The 22,544-nt window shown below is 42.0% G+C and overlaps 11 non-coding genes across 11 annotated transcripts; all 11 read right to left on the reverse strand.

Annotated features, from left to right (window-relative positions):
- Positions 1-535: 535 nt before the first annotated feature.
- Positions 536-617, reverse strand: TRNAS-AGA (transfer RNA serine (anticodon AGA)). The gene has a single exon. It is a non-coding gene; the product is annotated as a tRNA-Ser (tRNA).
- A 295-nt stretch (positions 618-912) lies between these two features.
- TRNAY-GUA (transfer RNA tyrosine (anticodon GUA)) lies at positions 913-984 on the reverse strand. The gene has a single exon. It is a non-coding gene; the product is annotated as a tRNA-Tyr (tRNA).
- Positions 985-2,270: 1,286 nt separating this feature from the next.
- Positions 2,271-2,352, reverse strand: TRNAS-AGA (transfer RNA serine (anticodon AGA)). The gene has a single exon. It is a non-coding gene; the product is annotated as a tRNA-Ser (tRNA).
- A 2,850-nt stretch (positions 2,353-5,202) lies between these two features.
- Positions 5,203-5,284, reverse strand: TRNAS-AGA (transfer RNA serine (anticodon AGA)). Its single transcript has one exon. It is a non-coding gene; the product is annotated as a tRNA-Ser (tRNA).
- A 295-nt stretch (positions 5,285-5,579) lies between these two features.
- On the reverse strand, positions 5,580-5,651 carry TRNAH-GUG (transfer RNA histidin (anticodon GUG)). The gene has a single exon. It is a non-coding gene; the product is annotated as a tRNA-His (tRNA).
- Positions 5,652-6,937: 1,286 nt separating this feature from the next.
- TRNAS-AGA (transfer RNA serine (anticodon AGA)) lies at positions 6,938-7,019 on the reverse strand. Its single transcript has one exon. It is a non-coding gene; the product is annotated as a tRNA-Ser (tRNA).
- A 1,642-nt stretch (positions 7,020-8,661) lies between these two features.
- On the reverse strand, positions 8,662-8,743 carry TRNAS-AGA (transfer RNA serine (anticodon AGA)). The gene has a single exon. It is a non-coding gene; the product is annotated as a tRNA-Ser (tRNA).
- Positions 8,744-11,593: 2,850 nt separating this feature from the next.
- On the reverse strand, positions 11,594-11,675 carry TRNAS-AGA (transfer RNA serine (anticodon AGA)). The gene has a single exon. It is a non-coding gene; the product is annotated as a tRNA-Ser (tRNA).
- Positions 11,676-11,947: 272 nt separating this feature from the next.
- On the reverse strand, positions 11,948-12,019 carry TRNAH-GUG (transfer RNA histidin (anticodon GUG)). The gene has a single exon. It is a non-coding gene; the product is annotated as a tRNA-His (tRNA).
- Positions 12,020-13,305: 1,286 nt separating this feature from the next.
- TRNAS-AGA (transfer RNA serine (anticodon AGA)) lies at positions 13,306-13,387 on the reverse strand. The gene has a single exon. It is a non-coding gene; the product is annotated as a tRNA-Ser (tRNA).
- Positions 13,388-13,682: 295 nt separating this feature from the next.
- Positions 13,683-13,754, reverse strand: TRNAY-GUA (transfer RNA tyrosine (anticodon GUA)). The gene has a single exon. It is a non-coding gene; the product is annotated as a tRNA-Tyr (tRNA).
- Positions 13,755-22,544: the final 8,790 nt, after the last annotated feature.

Genomic DNA, 22,544 nt, shown 5'->3' on the forward strand with positions numbered 1-22,544 from the left:
TGGAGAAAACAGCAGCAGGTACAAGGAGCTCAAATGAGATTAATGGCGCCTAAATAGAGCACATAAAGGAACAGTTACAAATCTAAGAAAAGGGAAAGAAAGACTAGGAAAAAAACACGGAAAGAGCCTGTAGATAAAATTCTCTTCCTGGGACAGCAGGCTAAGAGAAATTACACAGGGAGCAGTTAAGCTTGTAACACGGGGAGAATAGAAAAGAAAATGCAGTTTTATGAAGTGTGTTTGCCTAATCCAGCAAGCACTTTTGTTTTATTTTTCTATTTGCTTCTTTTATTGGTAAAGTAAGTTTCAAGTGCATGAATGGTATGACTGAGAGAACCAGGGTATAATAATTTGAAGTGTTTGCACCAGCGCTAATGTAGGATGAGAGTTATAGCAAAGATATGAAAGGGGTAGCGATAATAAATATGTGAAAGGGCAATAGTGACACCAAAATAAGCCACCTATTTATAAAACTGACATGGAAGAAATTCTAAAGGTTAACTTCTGAAATTGTAGCCGATGTTAAAAAGTTTCTCGTTGTTGGCAGGATTTGAACCTGCGCGGGGAGACCCCAATGGATTTCTAGTCCATCGCCTTAACCACTCGGCCACAACAACTGACTGTAAGTTTTGTGCAAATAATCTGCATGAAAGTTTTCAAGGTGTGCCACAGCAAATTCCTGATATCCTGCAATGCACTTTTTAAAAATAATGTTTTTTTCAGCAGGCACATTCTCTCCTAAAAACAAAAATAAGGCTACATCTTATAATCATGTGTGTTTAAATAATTTGTCGTTAAATCGTTTAAATATTTTAAAGGATCTGTTTTTAATAGACATTTTACAAAAACGACTGGTACATTTGGTAATTCTGTAAAAGAAAAACCCAACTGCCGTGACATTGCCAACCACAATGCCGTGACTCGGATTCGAACCGAGGTTGCTGCAGCTACAACGCAGAGTACTAACCACTATACGATCACGGCAAGCTACTTGGGCTCAATAACATACAGTGACATGGAGAATTTATAATTCGAAACACTCAGGGAACTCCAGTGATAGGCTGAATGTGTTCATTGCTTCCTCATTCCTTATACAAAGGCTTTGTCTCCTCAGTGGTTGATAGGCTGAAACCGTTTCCTGGTTGCCTGCTTGTGAACTGCCAGAAGTCAAAGATCACACATACACTTGTTGGCCTGTGATGGGACACCAATGCAGAGAAACACACCTGGCGCAGATCTTCTATTCTGTCTATTAGACCTGCATCTCCCCTGTACCTCCTCAAGCCATCTGTATGTGAAGCAAGAAAAAGTTAAGGAGCGGTCCATCTATACTTTTATAGGGAGGATGCTGCCGTGAGCTCCTCCCAGCTAATCACACAAACAGCAGTAAAGCAAGATAACTACACAGTTAGGGGGGACTGCATGGTTAGGTTTTTGAGGAATTATTGAAACTGACCTCAGTGACCCATGATCAGAGCTGTGGCTAATGACTGCGCTCCCAATTATGATGAAGCAAGCACCATGGCTCGTAGGGGCCCCACAACACGCTTTTCTTAGCTCATTGAATTAAAGTATAAACCTCTGCCATGTATGAGTGGTAAAGGCTTGTTAATTTGGGTGCTTTTCCAATTCACGTCTGACAACAAGATGAAGGAACATTGGGGCATCAGAAGCTTTGGAAAGTAGCCACCAACCTCAGAGAAAGAGAGAAAGAGGGAAAAGGCAGTATGAGGTGTGGAGAAAACAGCAGCAGGTACAAGGAGCTCAAATGAGATTAATGGCGCCTAAATAGAGCACATAAAGGAACAGTTACAAATCTAAGAAAAGGGAAAGAAATACTAGGAAAAAAACACGGAAAGAGCCTGTAGATAAAATTCTCTTCCTGGGACAGCAGGCTAAGAGAAATTACACAGGGAGCAGTTAAGCTTGTAACACGGGGAGAATAGAAAAGAAAATGCAGTTTTATGAAGTGTGTTTGCCTAATCCAGCAAGCACTTTTGTTTTATTTTTCTATTTGCTTCTTTTATTGGTAAAGTAAGTTTCAAGTGCATGAATGGTATGACTGAGAGAGCCAGGGTATAATAATTTGAAGTGTTTGCACCAGCGCTAATGTAGGATGAGAGTTATAGCAAAGATATGAAAGGGGTAGCGATAATAAATATGTGAAAGGGCAATAGTGACACCAAAATAAGCCACCTATTTATAAAACTGACATGGAAGAAATTCTAAAGGTTAACTTCTGAAATTGTAGCCGATGTTAAAAAGTTTCTCGTTATTGGCAGGATTCGAACCTGCGCGGGGAGACCCCAATGGATTTCTAGTCCATCGCCTTAACCACTCGGCCACAAAAACTGACTGTAAGTTTTGTGCAAATAATCTGTATGAAAGTTTTCAAGGTGTCCCACAGCAAATTCCTGGTATTCTGCAATGCACTTTTTTAAAATAATGTATTTTTCAGCAGGCACATTCTCTCCTAAAAACAAAAATTGCATGAGTATATCTCTAGTTTGGAAAAGGATAGGCTTTCATGCATACTCTCATGTGGCACTCAAGTTTTTGGGACCCTATTGCACTCTGTTTTCGTGCTGCTTTTAGTCTATGGCCCATATTACAGAAGTCTACCATCTTTGAGTATTTGAGGCTCCTTTGTAAGTGCTTTATCTTTTTTACTTGAAGAGCTATATAATAAAGGGGTCAGGGAAAGATTGCATTTATGGAAGATAAAAGAAGGCACACTTGTCTCACCAAATGCCGTAGAGAAACCTGATGTTTTACTCATGTTATCCTTAGTTTGTTTTTGTTAGACCTTGCATTCTTAAGGTGGCCTCAACCCTACCTTATTGCTTTTCACCTACGCATTTTGCTGTATCTTTTTGTTGGCCTTAGGACTCTGATCACTTTATTGCTACTAATCAGTGCTGAAGTGAACGTGCTTCTTCCCTAATCATGGGTGTAATTGGAGTATACCTGACTGACAGATTTCATTGACTTGAAAGCCCCTTGTAAAGTGGTATACCATATACCCAGGAACTGATTGTGCCGCCCAAAAAAGTATCATTTCAAACCTGTCTCAAGCCTGCTACTGCAGTGCCTGTGCTGCAGTGTACTGCCACTTCGACTTGCCATTTAAAACTACTTGCCAAGCCTTAAACTCCAATTTTATTACATATAATTAACCAAAAGGTAGGCCCTAGGTAGTCCTAGGGGCATCATGCTATGTAAGTAAAAGGTAAGACATGTACTGTGGTAGTTTGCATGTCCTGGTAGTACAAAACAGTCTATTACATTTTTCACTACTGTGAGGTCTGCCCCTCTCATAGGTTAGCATTGGGTATTCCCTTATACTTTTTGGGGGGTAATTCCATATCAGAGAGGAGAAGCTTTATTTATTTATTGATAAATCCTATTTACTGGTGAGGTTGGATTTAACTTTACTACTTTATAAATGCCATTTTTAGAGAGTGAGCATTTCTCTGCACTTACTGCTCTATTTGCCTGAAAACCTGTCTCCAATTGACGTCTGGATTGGGCTGCGAGACAGCTACATTTGTGCATTCCCTCTAGACAGCCACAATACAGGTCACTCAACTGCAACTGCATTCATCTGCATTCTGATTGGCATGGGGGAGAGCTCCATTCCCCCACCGCAAATAGGTTCAAGAACGATAATTTATGTCAGTAGGTACAATATAGCTACATCTTATAATCATGTGTGTTAAAATAATTTGTCGTTAGATCGTTTAAATATTTTAAATGATCTGTTTTTAATAGACATTTTACAAAAACAACTGGTACATTTTGTAATTCTGTAAAAGAAAAACCCAACTGCCGTGACATTGCCAACCACAATGCCATGACTCGGATTCGAACCGAGGTTGCTGCGGCCACAACGCAGACTACTAACCACTATACGATCACGGCGAGCTACTTGGGCTCAATAACATACAGTGACATGGAGAATTTATAATTCGGTACACTCAGGGAACTCCTGTGATAGGCTGAATGTGTTAATTGCTTCCTCATTCCTTATACAAAGGCTTTGTCTCCTCAGTGGTTGATAGGCTGAAACTGTTTCCTGGCCGCCTGCTTGTGAACTGCCAGGAGTCAAAGATCACACATACACTTGTGGGCCTGTGATGGGATACCAATGCAGAGAAACACACCTGGCGCAGATCTTCTATACTGTCTAGTAGACCCGCATCTCCCCTGTACCTCCTCAAGCCATCTGTATGTGGAGCAAGAAAGAGTTAAGGAGCGGTCCATCTACACTTTTATAGGGAGGTTGCTGCCATGAGCTCCTCCCAGCTAATCACACAAACAGCAGTAAAGCAAGATAACTACACAGTTAGGGGGGACTGCATGGTTAGGTTTTTGAGGAATTATTGAAACTGACCTCAGTGACCCATGATCAGAGCTGTGGCTAATGACTGCATGCCTAATTATGATGAAGCAAGCACCATGGCTCGTAGGGGCCCCACAACACGCTTTTCTTAGCTCAATTAAAGTATAAACCTCTGCCATATATGAGTGGTAAAGGCTTGTTAATTTGGTTGCTTTTCCAATTCACGTCTGACAACAAGATGAAGGAACATTGGGGCATCAGAAGCTTTGGAAAGTAGCCACCAACCTCAGAGAAAGAGAGAAAGAGGGAAAAGGCAGTATGAGGTGTGGAGAAAACAGCAGCAGGTACAAGGAGCTCAAATGAGAATAATGGCGCCTAAATAGAGCACGTAAAGGAACAGTTACAAATCTAAGAAAAAGGAAATAAAGACTAGGAAAAAAACACGGAAAGAGCCTGTAGATAAAATTCTCTTCCTGGGACAACAGGCTAAGAGAAATTACACAGGGAGCAGTTAAGCTTGTAACACGGGGAGAATAGAAAAGAAAATGCAGTTTTATGAAGTGTGTTGCCTATTCCAGCAAGCACTTTTGTTTTATTTTTCTATTTGCTTCTTTTATTGGTAAAGTAAGTTTCAAGTGCATGAATGGTATGACTGAGAGAGCCAGGGTATAATAATTTGAAGTGTTTGCACCAGCGCTAATGTAGGACGAGAGTTATAGCAAAGATATGAAAGGGGTAGCGATAATAAATATGTGAAAGGGCAATAGTGACACCAAAATAAGCCACCTATTTATAAAACTGACATGGAAGAAATTCTAAAGGTTAGCTTCTGAAATTGTAGCCGATGTTAAAAAGTTTCTCGTTGTTGGCAGGATTCGAACCTGCGCGGGGAGACCCCAATGGATTTCTAGTCCATCGCCTTAACCACTCGGCCACAACAACTGACTGTAAGTTTTGTGCAAATAATCTGCATGAAAGTTTTCAAGGTGTGCCACAGCAAATTCCTGATATCCTGCAATGCACTTTTTAAAAATAATGTTTTTTTCAGCAGGCACATTCTCTCCTAAAAACAAAAATAAGGCTACATTTTATAATCATGTGTGTTTAAATAATTTGTCGTTAGATCGTTTAAATATTTTAAAGGATCTGTTTTTAATAGACATTTTACAAAAACAACTGGTACATTTGGTAATTCTGTAAAAGAAAAACCCAACTGCCGTGACATTGCCAACCACAATGCCGTGACTCGGATTCGAACCGAGGTTGCTGCGGCCACAACGCAGAGTACTAACCATTATACGATCACGGCAAGCTACTTGGGCTCAATAACATACAGTGACATGGAGAATTTATAATTCGGAACACTCAGGGAACTCCTGTGTTAGGCTGAATGTGTTCATTGCTTCCTCATTGCTTATACAAAGGCTTTGTCTCCTCAGTGGTTGATAGGCTGAAACCGTTTCCTGGCCGCCTGCTTGTGAACTGCCAGAAGTCAAAGATCACACATACACTTGTGGGCCTGTGATGGGACACCAATGCAGAGAAACACACCTGGCGCAGATCTTCTATTCTGTCTATTAGACCTGCATCTCCCCTGTACCTCCTCAAGCCATCTGTATGTGAAGCAAGAAAAAGTTAAGGAGCGGTCCATCTACACTTTTATAGGGAGGATGCTGCCGTGAGCTCCTCCCAGCTAATCACACAAACAGCAGTAAAGCAAGATAACTACACAGTTAGGGGGGACTGCATGGATAGGTTTTTGAGGAATTATTGAAACTGACCTCAGTGACCCATGATCAGAGCTGTGGCTAATGACTGCGTGCCCAATTATGATGAAGCAAGCACCATGGCTCGTAGGGGCCCCACAACACGCTTTTCTTAGCTCATTGAATTAAAGTATAAACCTCTGACATGTATGAGTGGTAAAGGCTTGTTAATTTGGTTGCTTTTCCAATTCACGTCTGACAACAAGATGAAGGAACATTGGGGCATCAGAAGCTATGGAAAGTAGCCACCAACCTCAGAGAAAGAGAGAAAGAGGGAAAAGGCAGTATGAGGTGTGGAGAAAACAGCAGCAGGTACAAGGATCTCAAATGAGATTAATGGCGCCTAAATAGAGCACGTAAAGGAACAGTTACAAATCTAAGAAAAGGGAAAGAAAGACTAGGAAAAAAACACGGAAAGAGCCTGTAGATAAAATTCTCTTCCTGGGACAGCAGGCTAAGAGAAATTACACAGGGAGCAGTTAAGCTTGTAACACGGGGAGAATAGAAAAGAAAATGCAGTTTTATGAAGTGTGTTTGCCTAATCCAGCAAGCACTTTTGTTTTATTTTTCTATTTGCTTCTTTTATTGGTAAAGTAAGTTTCAAGTGCATGAATGGTATGACTGAGAGAGCCAGGGTATAATAATTTGAAGTGTTTGCACCAGCGCTAATGTAGGACGAGAGTTATAGCAAAGATATGAAAGGGGTAGCGATAATAAATATGTGAAAGGGCAATAGTGACCCCAAAATAAGCCACCTATTTATAAAACTGACATGGAAGAAATTCTAAAGGTTAACTTTTGAAATTGTAGCCGATGTTAAAAAGTTTCTCGTTGTTGGCAGGATTCGAACCTGCGCGGGGAGACCCCAATGGATTTCTAGTCCATCGCCTTAACCACTCTGGCACAACAACTGACTGTAAGTTTTGTGCAAATAATCTGCATGAAAGTTTTCAAGGTGTGCCACAGCAAATTCCTGATATCCTGCAATGCACTTTTTAAAAATAATGTTTTTTTCAGCAGGCACATTCTCTCCTAAAAACAAAAATAAGGCTACATCTTATAATCATGTGTGTTTAAATAATTCGTCGTTAAATCGTTTAAATATTTTAAAGGATCTGTTTTTAATAGACATTTTACAAAAACAACTGGTACATTTGGTAATTCTGTAAAAGAAAATCCCAACTGTCGTGACATTGCCAACCACAATGCCGTGACTAGGATTCGAACCGAGGTTGCTGCAGCCACAACGCAGAGTACTAACCACTATACGATCACGGCGAGCTACTTGGGCTCAATAACATACAGTGACATGGAGAATTTATAATTCGAAACACTCAGGGAACTCCAGTGATAGGCTGAATGTGTTCATTCCTTATACAAAGGCTTTGTCTCCTCAGTGGTTGATAGGCTGAAACCGTTTCCTGGTTGCCTGCTTGTGAACTGCCAGAAGTCAAAGATCACACATACACTTGTTGGCCTGTGATGGGACACCAATGCAGAGAAACACACCTGGCGCAGATCTTCTATTCTGTCTATTAGACCTGCATCTCCCCTGTACCTCCTCAAGCCATCTGTATGTGAAGCAAGAAAAAGTTAAGGAGCGGTCCATCTATACTTTTATAGGGAGGATGCTGCCGTGAGCTCCTCCCAGCTAATCACACAAACAGCAGTAAAGCAAGATAACTATACAGTTAGGGGGGACTGCATGGTTAGGTTTTTGAGGAATTATTGAAACTGACCTCAGTGACCCATGATCAGAGCTGTGGCTAATGACTGCGCGCCCAATTATGATGAAGCAAGCACCATGGCTCGTAGGGGCCCCACAACACGCTTTTCTTAGCTCATTGAATTAAAGTATAAACCTCTGCCATGTATGAGTGGTAAAGGCTTGTTAATTTGGTTGCTTTTCCAATTCACGTCTGACAACAAGATGAAGGAACATTGGGGCATCAGAAGCTTTGGAAAGTAGCCACCAACCTCAGAGAAAGAGAGAAAGAGGGAAAAGGCAGTATGAGGTGTGGAGAAAACAGCAGCAGGTACAAGGAGCTCAAATGAGATTAATGGCGCCTAAATAGAGCACATAAAGGAACAGTTACAAATCTAAGAAAAGGGAAAGAAAGACTAGGAAAAAAACACGGAAAGAGCCTGTAGATAAAATTCTCTTCCTGGGACAGCAGGCTAAGAGAAATTACACAGGGAGCAGTTAAGCTTGTAACACGGGGAGAATAGAAAAGAAAATGCAGTTTTATGAAGTGTGTTTGCCTAATCCAGCAAGCACTTTTATTTTATTTTTCTATTTGCTTCTTTTATTGGTAAAGTAAGTTTCAAGTGCATGAATGGTATGACTGAGAGAGCCAGGGTATAATAATTTGAAGTGTTTGCACCAGCGCTAATGTAGGACGAGAGTTATAGCAAAGATATGAAAGGGGTAGCGATAATAAATATGTGAAAGGGCAATAGTGACACCAAAATAAGCCACCTATTTATAAAACTGACATGGAAGAAATTCTAAAGGTTAACTTCTGAAATTGTAGCCGATGTTAAAAAGTTTCTCGTTGTTGGCAGGATTCGAACCTGCGCGGGGAGACTCCAATGGATTTCTAGTCCATCGCCTTAACCACTCGGCCACAACAACTGACTGTAAGTTTTGTGCAAATAATCTGTATGAAAGTTTTCAAGGTGTCCCACAGCAAATTCCTGGTATTCTGCAATGCACTTTTTTAAAATAATGTATTTTTCAGCAGGCACATTCTCTCCTAAAAACAAAAATTGCATGAGTATATCTCTAGTTTGGAAAAGGATAGGCTTTCATGCATACTCTCATGTGGCACTCAAGTTTTTGGGACCCTATTGCACTCTGTTTTCGTGCTGCTTTTAGTCTATGGCCCATATTACAGAAGTCTACCATCTTTGAGTATTTGAGGCTCCTTTGTAAGTGCTTTATCTTTTTTACTTGAAGAGCTATATAATAAAGGGGTCAGGGAAAGGTTGCATTTATGGAAGATAAAAGAAGGCACACTTGTCTCACCAAATGCCGTAGAGAAACCTGATGTTTTACTCATGTTATCCTTAGTTTGTTTTTGTTAGACCTTGCATTCTTAAGGTGGCCTCAACCCTACCTTATTGCTTTTCACCTACGCATTTTGCTGTATCTTTTTGTTGGCCTTAGGACTCTGATCACTTTATTGCTACTAATCAGTGCTGAAGTGAACGTGCTTCTTCCCTAATCATGTGTGTAATTGGAGTATACCTGACTGACAGATTTCATTGACTTGAAAGCCCCTTATAAAGTGGTATACCATATACCCAGGAACTGATTGTGCCGCCCAAAAAAGTATCATTTCAAACCTGTCTCAAGCCTGCTACTGCAGTGCCTGTGCTGCAGTGTACTGCCACTTCGACTTGCCATTTAAAACTACTTGCCAAGCCTTAAACTCCAATTTTATTACATATAATTAACCAAAAGGTAGGCCCTAGGTAGTCCTAGGGGCATCATGCTATGTAAGTAAAAGGTAAGACATGTACTGTGGTAGTTTGCATGTCCTGGTAGTACAAAACAGTCTATTACATTTTTCACTATTGTGAGGTCTGCCCCTCTCGTAGGTTAGCATTGGGTATTCCCTTATACTTTTTGGGGGGTAATTCCATATCAGAGAGGAGAAGCTTTATTTATTGATTGATAAATCCTATTTACTGGTGAGGTTGGATTTAACTTTACTACTTTATAAATGCCATTTTTAGAGAGTGAGCATTTCTCTGCACTTACTGCTCTATTTGCCTGAAAACCTGTCTCCAATTGACGTCTGGATTGGGCTGCGAGACAGCTACATTTGTGCATTCCCTCTAGACAGCCACAATACAGGTCACTCAACTGCAACTGCATTCATCTGCATTCTGATTGGCATGGGGGAGAGCTCCATTCCCCCACCGCAAATAGGTTCAAGAACGATAATTTATGTCAGTAGGTACAATATAGCTACATCTTATAATCATGTGTGTTAAAATAATTTGTCGTTAGATCATTTAAATATTTTAAAGGATCTGTTTTTAATAGACATTTTACAAAAACAACTGGTACATTTGGTAATTCTGTAAAAGAAAAACCCAACTGCCGTGACATTGCCAACCACAATGCCGTGACTTGGATTCGAACCGAGGTTGCTGCGGCCACAACGCAGAGTACTAACCACTATACGATCACGGCGAGCTACTTGGGCTCAATAACATACAGTGACATGGAGAATTTATATTCCGGTACACTCAGGGAACTCCTGTGATAGGCTGAATGTGTTAATTGCTTCCTCATTCCTTATACAAAGGCTTTGTCTCCTCAGTGGTTGATAGGCTGAAACTGTTTCCTGGCCACCTGCTTGTGAACTGCCAGGAGTCAAAGATCACACATACACTTCTGGGCCTGTGATGGGACACCAATGCAGAGAAACACACCTGGTGCAGATCTTCTATACTGTCTAGTAGACCTGCATCTCCCCTGTACCTCCTCAAGCCATCTGTATGTGAAGCAAGAAAGAGTTAAGGAGCGGTCCATCTACACTTTTATAGGGAGGATGCTGCCATGAGCTCCTCCCAGCTAATCACACAAACAGCAGTAAAGCAAGATAACTACACAGTTAGGGGGGACTGCATGGTTAGGTTTTTGAGGAATTATTGAAACTGACCTCAGTGACCCATGATCAGAGCTGTGGCTAATGACTGCGTGCCTAATTATGATGAAGCAAGCACCATGGCTCGTAGGGGCCCCACAACACGCTTTTCTTAGCTCAATTAAAGTATAAACCTCTGCCATATATGAGTGGTAAAGGCTTGTTAATTTGGTTGCTTTTCCAAATCACGTCTGACAACAAGATGAAGGAACATTGGGGCATCAGAAGCTTTGGAAAGTAGCCACCAACCTCAGAGAAAGAGAGAAAGAGGGAAAAGGCAGTATGAGGTGTGGAGAAAACAGCAGCAGGTACAAGGAGCTCAAATGAGATTAATGGCGCCTAAATAGAGCACGTAAAGGAACAGTTACAAATCTAAGAAAAAGGAAAGAAAGACTAGGAAAAAAACACGGAAAGAGCCTGTAGATAAAATTCTCTTCCTGGGACAGCAGGCTAAGAGAAATTACACAGGGAGCAGTTAAGCTTGTAACACGGGGAGAATAGAAAAGAAAATGCAGTTTTATGAAGTGTGTTGCCTAATCCAGCAAGCACTTTTGTTTTATTTTTCTATTTGCTTCTTTTATTGGTAAAGTAAGTTTCAAGTGCATGAATGGTATGACTGAGAGAGCCAGGGTATAATAATTTGAAGTGTTTGCACCAGCGCTAATGTAGGACGAGAGTTATAGCAAAGATATGAAAGGGGTAGCGATAATAAATATGTGAAAGGGCAATAGTGACACCAAAATAAGGCACCTCTTTATAAAACTGACATGGAAGAAATTCTAAAGGTTAGCTTCTGAAATTGTAGCCGATGTTAAAAAGTTTCTCATTGTTGGCAGGATTCGAACCTGCGCGGGGGGACCCCAATGGATTTCTAGTCCATCGCCTTAACTACTCGGCCACAACAACTGACTGCAAGTTTTGTGCAAATAATCTGTATGAAAGTTTTCAAGGTGTCCCACAGAAAATTCCTGATATCCTGCAATGCACTTTTTAAAAATAATGTTTTTTTCAGCAGGCACATTCTCTCCTAAAAACAAAAATAAGGCTACATCTTATAATCATGTGTGTTTAAATAATTTGTCGTTAGATCGTTTAAATATTTTAAAGGATCTGTTTTTAATAGACATTTTACAAAAACAACTGGTACATTTGGTAATTCTGTAAAAGAAAAACCCAACTGCCGTGACTCGGATTCGAACCGAGGTTGCTGCGGCCACAACGCAGAGTACTAACCACTATACGATCATGGCGAGCTACTTGGGCTCAATAACATACAGTGACATGGAGAATTTATAATTCGGAACACTCAGGGAACTCCTGTGATAGGCTGAATGTGTTCATTGCTTCCTCATTGCTTATACAAAGGCTTTGTCTCCTCAGTGGTTGATAGGCTGAAACCGTTTCCTGGCCGCCTGCTTGTGAACTGCCAGAAGTCAAAGATCACACATACACTTGTGGGCATGTGATGGGACACCAATGCAGAGAAACACACCTGGCGCAGATCTTCTATTCTGTCTATTAGACCTGCATCTCCCCTGTACCTCCTCAAGCCATCTGTATGTGAAGCAAGAAAAAGTTAAGGAGCGGTCCATCTACACTTTTATAGGGAGGATGCTGCCGTGAGCTCCTCCCAGCTAATCACACAAACAGCAGTAAAGCAAGATAACTACACAGTTAGGGGGGACTGCATGGATAGGTTTTTGAGGAATTATTGAAACTGACCTCAGTGACCCATGATCAGAGCTGTGGCTAATGACTGCGTGCCCAATTATGATGAAGCAAGCACCATGGCTCGTAGGGGCCCCACAACACGCTTTTCTTAGCTCATTGAATTAAAGTATAAACCTCTGCCATGTATGAGTGGTAAAGGCTTGTTAATTTGGTTGCTTTTCCAATTCACGTCTGACAACAAGATGAAGGAACATTGGGGCATCAGAAGCTTTGGAAAGTAGCCACCAACCTCAGAGAAAGAGAGAAAGAGGGAAAAGGCAGTATGAGGTGTGGAGAAAACAGCAGCAGGTACAAGGAGCTCAAATGAGAATAATGGCGCCTAAATAGAGCACGTAAAGGAACAGTTACAAATCTAAGAAAAGGGAAAGAAATACTAGGAAAAAAACACGGAAAGAGCCTGTAGATAAAATTCTCTTCCTGGGACAGCAGGCTAAGAGAAATTACACAGGGAGCAGTTAAGCTTGTAACACGGGGAGAATAGAAAAGAAAATGCAGTTTTATGAAGTGTGTTTGCCTAATCCAGCAAGCACTTTTGTTTTATTTTTCTATTTGCTTCTTTTATTGGTAAAGTAAGTTTCAAGTGCATGAATGGTATGACTGAGAGAGCCAGGGTATAATAATTTGAAGTGTTTGCACCAGCGCTAATGTAGGACGAGAGTTATAGCAAAGATATGAAAGGGGTAGCGATAATAAATATGTGAAAGGGCAATAGTGACACCAAAATAAGCCACCTATTTATAAAACTGACATGGAAGAAATTCTAAAGGTTAACTTCTGAAATTGTAGCCGATGTTAAAAAGTTCCTCGTTGTTGGCAGGATTCGAACCTGCGCGGGGAGACCCCAATGGATTTCTAGTCCATCGCCTTAACCACTCGGCCACAACAACTGACTGTAAGTTTTGTGCAAATAATCTGCATGAAAGTTTTCAAGGTGTGCCACAGCAAATTCCTGATATCCTGCAATGCACTTTTTAAAAATAATGTTTTTTTCAGCAGGCACATTCTCTCCTAAAAACAAAAATAAGGCTACATCTTATAATCATGTGTGTTTAAATAATTTGTCGTTAAATCGTTTAAATATTTTAAAGGATCTGTTTTTAATAGACATTTTACAAAAACAACTGGTACATTTGGTAATTCTGTAAAAGAAAAACCCAACTGCCGTGACATTGCCAACCACAATGCCGTGACTCGGATTCGAACCGAGGTTGCTGCAGCTACAACGCAGAGTACTAACCACTATACGATCACGGCGAGCTACTTGGGCTCAATAACATACAGTGACATGGAGAATTTATAATTCGAAACACTCAGGGAACTCCAGTGATAGGCTGAATGTGTTCATTGCTTCCTCATTCCTTATACAAAGGCTTTGTCTCCTCAGTGGTTGATAGGCTGAAACCGTTTCCTGGTTGCCTGCTTGTGAACTGCCAGAAGTCAAAGATCACACATACACTTGTTGGCCTGTGATGGGACACCAATGCAGAGAAACACACCTGGCGCAGATCTTCTATTCTGTCTATTAGACCTGCATCTCCCCTGTACCTCCTCAAGCCATCTCTATGTGAAGCAAGAAAAAGTTAAGGAGCGGTCCATCTATACTTTTATAGGGAGGATGCTGCCGTGAGCTCCTCCCAGCTAATCACACAAACAGCAGTAAAGCAAGATAACTACACAGTTAGGGGGGACTGCATGGTTAGGTTTTTGAGGAATTATTGAAACTGACCTCAGTGACCCATGATCAGAGCTGTGGCTAATGAGTGCTTGCCCAATTATGATGAAGCAAGCACCATGGCTCGTAGGGGCCCCACAACACGCTTTTCTTAGCTCATTGAATTAAAGTATAAACCTCTGCCATGTATGAGTGGTAAAGGCTTGTTAATTTGGTTGCTTTTCCAATTCACGTCTGACAACAAGATGAAGGAACATTGGGGCATCAGAAGCTTTGGAAAGTAGCCACCAATGAGGTTCCGTGACGATTTAACCCGTGTTTGTAACATAGTCGCAAATACATAATTTTGGTATCAATGAACCGCAAATGATCCATTTAGTATATCCTGGTGTTTTCGCTATGCTACGAGCAAGAGCACTCCTGTTACAAACACATTTCTGTTCTACCCGTGGCATCCATCTTAGAACAAGGAAGCCATTTTGTATTCCTTGCCCTCACATAGTCAATGGACACGCAATGACCTCTTTTTCATTTAAGGACACGTAGGTTTAAGCCGGCAATTCACCTTGCTAGTGACACGTGCACCTTAGGCCAGCAACGCTGTGGCAGCATGACTCGGCAAGAGCTGCCTCCCCAGCCTGAGGCCAGTCCTGCTATACTGGTTCTCGTGTTCGTTGGTCTGATCATGATTAGGCGGCCGAAGCTGGTAGCCGTGCCCATTTACGACCCACAAACATCTCTTATCCTACTTTTCTATCTTCTGCACCTGGCTCTGCTCCTTTCCTTCTGGGCCTTTATTAGGGGGAGGTAACGAAATTTACGATGAGGCGGTCCGGGTCTTGAATGAGAAGTTGACATGGGATTATGATGGAATAGTGGGAACCCCTCGTTCGTAATGTTTTGACATCAGATATTGATGACGATTCCTGTGCAACGCCAAATATTTATTGTTTAAGATACAAAGGTTTTGGAATGTGCTAACATGTAAAGAAATTTGCCTGAAGCCCAATATTCAGTATATAAGGAACAACCCTCTTTGTACAAATTGAACAGGCTCCTAGATACTGCCCATGTGTAGTTTCTGTGACTTCTGTGTCCCTGCAGTAATAAACCTTTGGTCTTTGACGCCACCATCGAGAAGCCCGTGTTTCTGTTTGTTTGTGCACCGAGACAGGTTGAACTCCGGGGTCTTCGGGTGTTGTCCCTGACACCTCTTGACGGAACCAAAAAGTCCAGAACTCCAATTGGCGCCCAACGTGGGGCGACGTCATTCGGTACCGGTCCAAAAGCCTGAAGAGTTCGAGAAGCTTCGTGTGAAGATTTCAGAGGGAGGCGCCCCACTTCATCGATCCCGGCATATCGCAAAAGTGGCCCGACGTTCTCTTCCACGAGGGTTCCCGTTCAGACGGCTGCAGTGGTTCGTTGCCTTGACCGTCGCCCTGTCTTGGACCCGAGGTGCAGTCCTTAGTACGGCGAGACGTGACGGGTTTCTCCTTGGTGACGTCTTCAGTGCCTCAGTTAAGTATTAAGTGGTTGATAGTTGGTTACTTCGTAAGGGTTGTTTCTGTTTTGCTAATCCTTTTAGTTCTTGGTTTGGTTCGGTTTTATAAGATTGTCGCTGGTTATTCTGGTTACGATAATCATTCAGTTCAGTTCGGGTATCGATACGTTTGTCAGTTCTGGTAGGCCTAAGTTCTTGGTTCAAGTGCGCACCTTTCTTTAATTTGTGTTTCGTCTGTTTTGTGTTCCGGGTTATAAAATGGTAAGTCGGAAAAATTGTATGTTGTCTTGTTTTAGTTGCAACAGTGATTCCCAGTTGGAGGACTCGTGTTTGGTTCCTCCGATTGGAACTCCCCTTTATGATCTATATTGCAAATTTGGTGTGGGCCCTATCTCTTATAACGAGGTATGGATCCACTACACAGAGAAAGATGGTGTCCTTAGTTGGCCACTGCATGGTAGTTTCGAACCTCAAGTTCTTGATAATTTAGAAACGAAATTGTTCAAGAAGAAAGCCCGGCCGGCAATGTTTGATTCTTTCCGTTATTGGCGAAAAGAATCTAAACAGAGAGAAATTAAAAAGTTGAAAAAAGAACAGAAAGAACAAGAGTTGACTTTAGAACAGTCTGCTAAGCAGCTGCAACTCAACGAGTCTGAGAAAGCGATGGAGGTGGCCAATAGAGAGCATAATTTAGCAATAGACAAGTGCTATCCTGCTTTGCCATCAAGTACAGCTAAGATAGTAGAGGACCCTGAAAAGGATCCCCTGTTATCTTACTTGTTACGATCACCCCCACCGTATGCACAGGGTGCTACGGCTCCACCTATACCGAATGTTCAATTACCGGTTGCTGGACAACCTGGTGTTCCCGTTCCTCTGAATCAAGTTCCTGTACCTCCTGTGGTCAATATTAATGTTCCTTCGGCACCCCCTCTTTCAGGGTTGCCGGCTTCTTTACCTATACCTGTATCGCTCACACCTGCTAGTTCACAAGCTGTTTTGCCCGCTACTCCTACTGTTTCTAATCTATCTGTTCCGACTGCTACTCTATTTACTGCTTCTGCTAATATTATGACTCCACTTTCTGTTCGTCGAAGAATCACTGATTCTGTCTCTAACATTCTATCTCCCTTCTATAAAACTCTGATTAAGACTCCTACCTCTGACTCTGTGCAGAGACGTAGTCAGCTTCCCAGTACTGAAGAAAGAGGGATATTAGATTCCACTGCTCTTAGATGGATTTCGAAAGTTGGAAGATATAATGTACAAGATGTATTAGATACGTTTATGCAATGGAATGAACCGACACAACGATATGTGTTCGATGAAATGTGTTTCCTTCTACGTGAGGAATTGGAAGAGGATGACCCTGAATCAAATCTAGAAGAATTAATTAATGTTCAGAAAGAGTTTGCTGCAGGTATGATAGTTGGACAAAATATAAAAGAAGCGATGGAACTGATTTTAAGTTATAGGATTGACCCATCCCTTCGTTCTCCGAGGGAGTCAGAGAAACGTAGTACGAAACAAAATCGTCAATATCCAATGAGAGAGGTTCCACCAATTTGGCGTGAAGCTGTGCAAGCTAATGTAAACCTTGGTATTGCAGCCGCTCCGGCCCAATTCCAGAGAGTATGGATACATATTCCATGGAAGCGAGCTGAAGTATTAGCAGTGAAACAGGCCTTGCCAGATCCGCGTAAAAATCCTGCAGGGTATTACAAAGAGTTGGCTCAGACAGTTGACGCTTGTGTATTAAATCTAGCTGACATAGATCTGCTATTTGGTAATGTAGTACCGCAACCAATTTGGGCTAAAATTCGTAAAGAGAATCATCCAGTTGCCCTAGGTGGTGATTGGGCAGCTATAATTGCAGCGGATGGTCAACAAATAGGTGGTTCTAAACCTGAACCCTTAATTGCTAATTTGCCCGGTAGAATAATCGACTTAATGAAGACCCTAAAGCCAGCATTACGCGTTAACTGGGACAAATTGTCCGCGTGCAAACAAAAGAAAGACGAAAGCGTCTCCGACTTTTTCACAAGATTCGAGGAGACTTTCGTGGATCACAGTGGTCAGGATATGAGCACAGAAGGAGGCCAGAGATTATTTGTTGATAAATTTGTGCACAATCTGTTGCCAGAACTTAGTGGTAAATTAAAGAATTCTGAAAGTGCGTGGGCTGTCTCTACGACTGCGCAAATACTTGCTACTGCCCAGTACTATGAAAATAGGGACAAAGAGGAGAAAGAAAAATCAGATAAAAAGACGAAAGAGTTAAAACTAAAGTTCTTTTACAGCAAGCATATCCGCCTCGCACCAATCAGACCAATACACAGCAAGGGTCATATCAAAGAACGGAGTATAATTCTCAGAGGCCACAGTACCAATGGAATCAGTGTGCTTATTGCAAAATGGAAGGCCATTATAAGACTGAGTGTCCGGTACGGGCACAAAATAATACTGCGGTAGCTCAGAGAGGTCGTGGTGGTTATATGCAGAACTCTAGAGGTCGAGGAAGAGGTGCTATGCCTCCACAGACAAGTGATCGCCCTTCTAATTATTTCGACCAACGAAATGGACAATCTGCCCAACAGAATAGGTCTCAACAGTATCATGTTGAAGATTACTATGAAGCTAGTGAGGAAGGTCAGCCAAGGGAGTACTAGGACAGCCATGGACAAAGAGAGGGAGTAGTATCAGTTCCAGTAGATCAGAGTGGGCCTTATGTCGCAGTAGCAACATCAGGTATAGTCGAACCGTTTCTGTTGGATACTGGTGCAGCAAAAAGTTCTATCATACATGCGAAACTCCCTGGCGCACCTTTGTCTGGCTCAACAAACATTTCAGTAGGTTTTTCAGGCGCCCCTGTTCACAACCCTGTTTCTGGTCCTTTGTCTATTTCTGTTGGACCCCGACAATTGAAAGCACCCCTGATTTTGACGACAGGTTGTAATGAAAATCTGCTTGGTTTAGACTTGTTAAAACGCCTATATGCAACATTGTACTGCTCTCCAGAAGGAGTACGTCTTACGTTGGGTAAAAGAATCATCTCTCCAATGTACTTGTCGATGGATGCACTCCCACCAGAGCTGCATTCACTCCCTGATACTCTTTGGGCGACTGGTCCTAATGATGTAGGTCTTTTAGAAATTCCACCATATGTAGTAACTTTGAAAGCGAATGTAAAATTTCCACGAATTCCACAATACAGAATATCTAGTGAAGGTGAGCGTGCGCTCCTACTGATAGTACAAGATCTGATCAAGAAAGGCGTTATAGAAGAAACTAGAGGTAATGTCTGCAATAGTCCTGTACTGCCCATTCTGAAACGAACTGACCCAACAAAACCTCCAGTATATAGATTTGTAATTGATCTTAGAGAGGTTAATAAAATTGTGATTCCACAGTTTCCTGTGGTTCCAGACATTACTGCATTGTTAACGTTAATTCCTGCTACAGCAGCATGGTTTTCGGTTATCGACTTGAAAAATGCCTTTTTCAGCATTCCGATAGCCGAGGAAAGCAGAGATATCTTCGGTTTCTCTCTAGGAGGACGAAGCTTCAGGTTTAAACGCGCTCCACAAGGTTATTGTGAAAGCCCATCCATCTACAGTCAAGCATTAAAAAGCCAGTTAGACTCATTTGTACTTCCTCCTGGTTCTGCTTTAATACAATATGTCGATGATCTTCTAGTGGCTGCCGATGACAAGGAAACTTGCAAAACAGCTACAATTTCTTTATTGCATCATTTGTCAAACTTGAATCACAAGGTGTCACCTTCAAAAATGCAATACTGTTGCCAAGAAGTGACCTACCTAGGTCATCTCTTGTCAAAGGAGGGAAGGAAGTTGACCCCAGAGAGAATAAAAGCAATTACACAGATGAATGTTCCTAGCACGCAGAGAGAAGTACGTACCTTTTTAGGTATTACCTCATATTGTAGGCAATGGATCCCAAATTTTTCTCTTTTGGCGAAACCGTTGGTAGCTTTGACTGGGAAAAATGTTCCGAGTCCAGTGCCATGGTCTGCCGAATGCCAGGAGAGTTTTTCTGAGTTACGAAATGCACTGTGTTCAGCTCCTGTATTGGGTACACCCGATTACAGTAAACCATTCACGCTCTATGTCCATGAGAGAGAAGGTTGCGCGTTGAGTGTTTTGACACAGAAATTTGGTGATAAACAACGCCCTTGTGCGTATTTTTCATCAACATTAGATCCGGTAGCTAGAGCGTTGCCTAGTTGCTTGAGAGCTACAGCCGCAGCTGCAGCCTCCATTCGACAATCTGCTGGTTTGGTAATGAACAACATGCTAGTGGTTATGGTTCCTCATGCTGTGGATACACTCATGAATCGAACCAAGACGCAACACCTTACCAGTGCTAGATTATCAGGTTACGAACAAACATTGTTAGCGAGTCATATTCAGATCAAAAGATGCAATGTATTGAATCCAGCAACATTGTTGCCGACTAGCCAAGAGTCGAGTGATTCCGAACCACAAGACTGTTGTTTTAAAACTGAGGAAGAAACAAAAGGACGAATTGATTTAAAAGACACTCCATTATCAGATCCAGATGGCACGTTGTATGTTGACGGGTCTTGCTTCAAATTGGAGAATGGTGATGTGACTGCTGCCTATGCAGTAACGACTTTGAGTACGATTGTGGAGACTGCGAGAGTGAGTCAGAATTCTGCCCAGGCTGCAGAATTGATCGCGCTAACAAGAGCGTGCGTTTTAGCTAAGGGAAAGAGAGTGAATGTGTTCACAGATAGTCAGTACGCATTCGGCGTGGCCCATAGTTTTGGCCGTTTGTGGAAAGAGAGAGGTTTCATTACGTCCCATGGGACTAAGATTCAACATGGCCAGCTAGTTAATGACTTGTTGGAATCTCTAACCTTGCCGACTGAAGTTGCGATTGTGAAATGCAGTGCTCATAAAGCAATCACGGATGATGTTGGTCGTGGGAATGCTTTTGCTGATGAGACTGCAAAACAGACAGCTAGAAATATGATGAGTAGAATGTATGTTGCAACGTCTGCAAGATGGATTTCTGAGTCTGGAATGTGTGAAGACACAGTGGAAAGCGTGAAAGAAATTCAGAAAGAGGCGACTGAGGAGGAAAAGCGTGCATGGAAAGAGAGCACGGGTAAATTGGACTCGAGTGGGTGTTGGGTTGACTTGTCGGAACAACAGCGTTGGATGTTGCCTGATGCGTATGTGCTTGCAGTAGTAACGATGGCACATGGAGCAGCGCACATCAGTTCCAAAGGGATTTGTAAAATGTTGGCTCCAGTTTGGAAGAATGATGGGATTAGTAAGTGTGCAGAGAGAGTGGTGAGAAATTGTATGGTATGCTTGATGCATAATCCTGGCAAGGGAATCCCCACACCTGCAGGTCACTTCGATCCTCCTTCCTGCCCCTTTGAAGTGATCCAGCTAGACTTTATTCACATGGATCGTTGTAATAATCTAAAGTACGTCCTAGTGGTAGTTTGTGCGTTCTCCAGATGGATCGAAGCATACCCGCTAAAGGACAATACTGCTTTGTCCACTGCCAAAATCCTCCTTAAAGAATACTTCCCAGATTCGGAATGCCACGGATTGTATGGTCAGATAACGGAAGTGAGTTCGTAGGGAAAGTTATGCAGAGTGTATGTGCCGGCCTAGGGATTAGACAAAAGTTCCACAGTGCGAATCATCCCCAGTCCGCGGGTTTAGTTGAGGGTTACAATGGCACCCTTGAACTGAAACTTGCTAAGATACAAGCATCCACGAATTTGCCCTGGCCAGATGCACTGCCTTTGGCGTTGTTATCAACAAGAGCAACTGTACATTCTAGAGTAGGGCTTAGTCCATATGAAATAATTTTTGGTCGTCCTGCAAATGTTTGGGGGGTACCTAGACCGAAAGAATTTAAGCAGCTGGAATACCCAATGTTAATTGATTATCTTTTCGACTTGACTGCTAAATTGAGCCTTATTCACCAACAGGTTTTCGATGCATTGCCAAAGCCACCGGAGAGTCCAGGTCATCAGCTGAAACCTGGGGATCAAGTAGTCATTAGAAATTTTGCAAGAACGAAAAATCTTCAGCCCAGATTCATCGGCCCTTTCCAAGTCTTATTGGCAACGAGAACTGCTATTCGTGTGGCCGGACGGAAGAACTGGATCCATACGACACATGTCAAACGTGTGCCTCTGCCACTTCCTTACGACAACTGGGTAAAGAAAGGAATCGGTGCCTCTGAAACAGAACAAGTCCCCAGGTTCATACCTTTCAGTGATGCAGAACTGATCACTGATACATCAAACTCTGACTCTAGTATGAGGTGTGGAGAAAACAGCAGCAGGTACAAGGAGCTCAAATGAGATTAATGGCGCCTAAATAGAGCACATAAAGGAACAGTTACAAATCTAAGAAAAGGGAAAGAAAGACTAGGAAAAAAACACGGAAAGAGCCTGTAGATAAAATTCTCTTCCTGGGACAGCAGGCTAAGAGAAATTACACAGGGTGCAGTTAAGCTTGTAACACGGGGAGAATAGAAAAGAAAATGCAGTTTTATGAAGTGTGTTTGCCTAATCCAGCAAGCACTTTTATTTTATTTTTCTATTTGCTTCTTTTATTGGTAAAGTAAGTTTCAAGTTCATGAATGGTATGACTGAGAGAGCCAGGGTATAATAATTTGAAGTGTTTGCACCAGCGCTAATGTAGGACGAGAGTTATAGCAAAGATATGAAAGGGGTAGCGATAATAAATATGTGAAAGGGCAATAGTGACACCAAAATAAGCCACCTATTTATAAAACTGACATGGAAGAAATTCTAAAGGTTAACTTCTGAAATTGTAGCCGATGTTAAAAAGTTTCT

This window comes from Lissotriton helveticus, chromosome 12, assembly GCF_964261635.1.
Source record: "Lissotriton helveticus chromosome 12, aLisHel1.1, whole genome shotgun sequence".
Classification (NCBI taxonomy): domain Eukaryota; kingdom Metazoa; phylum Chordata; class Amphibia; order Caudata; family Salamandridae; genus Lissotriton; species Lissotriton helveticus.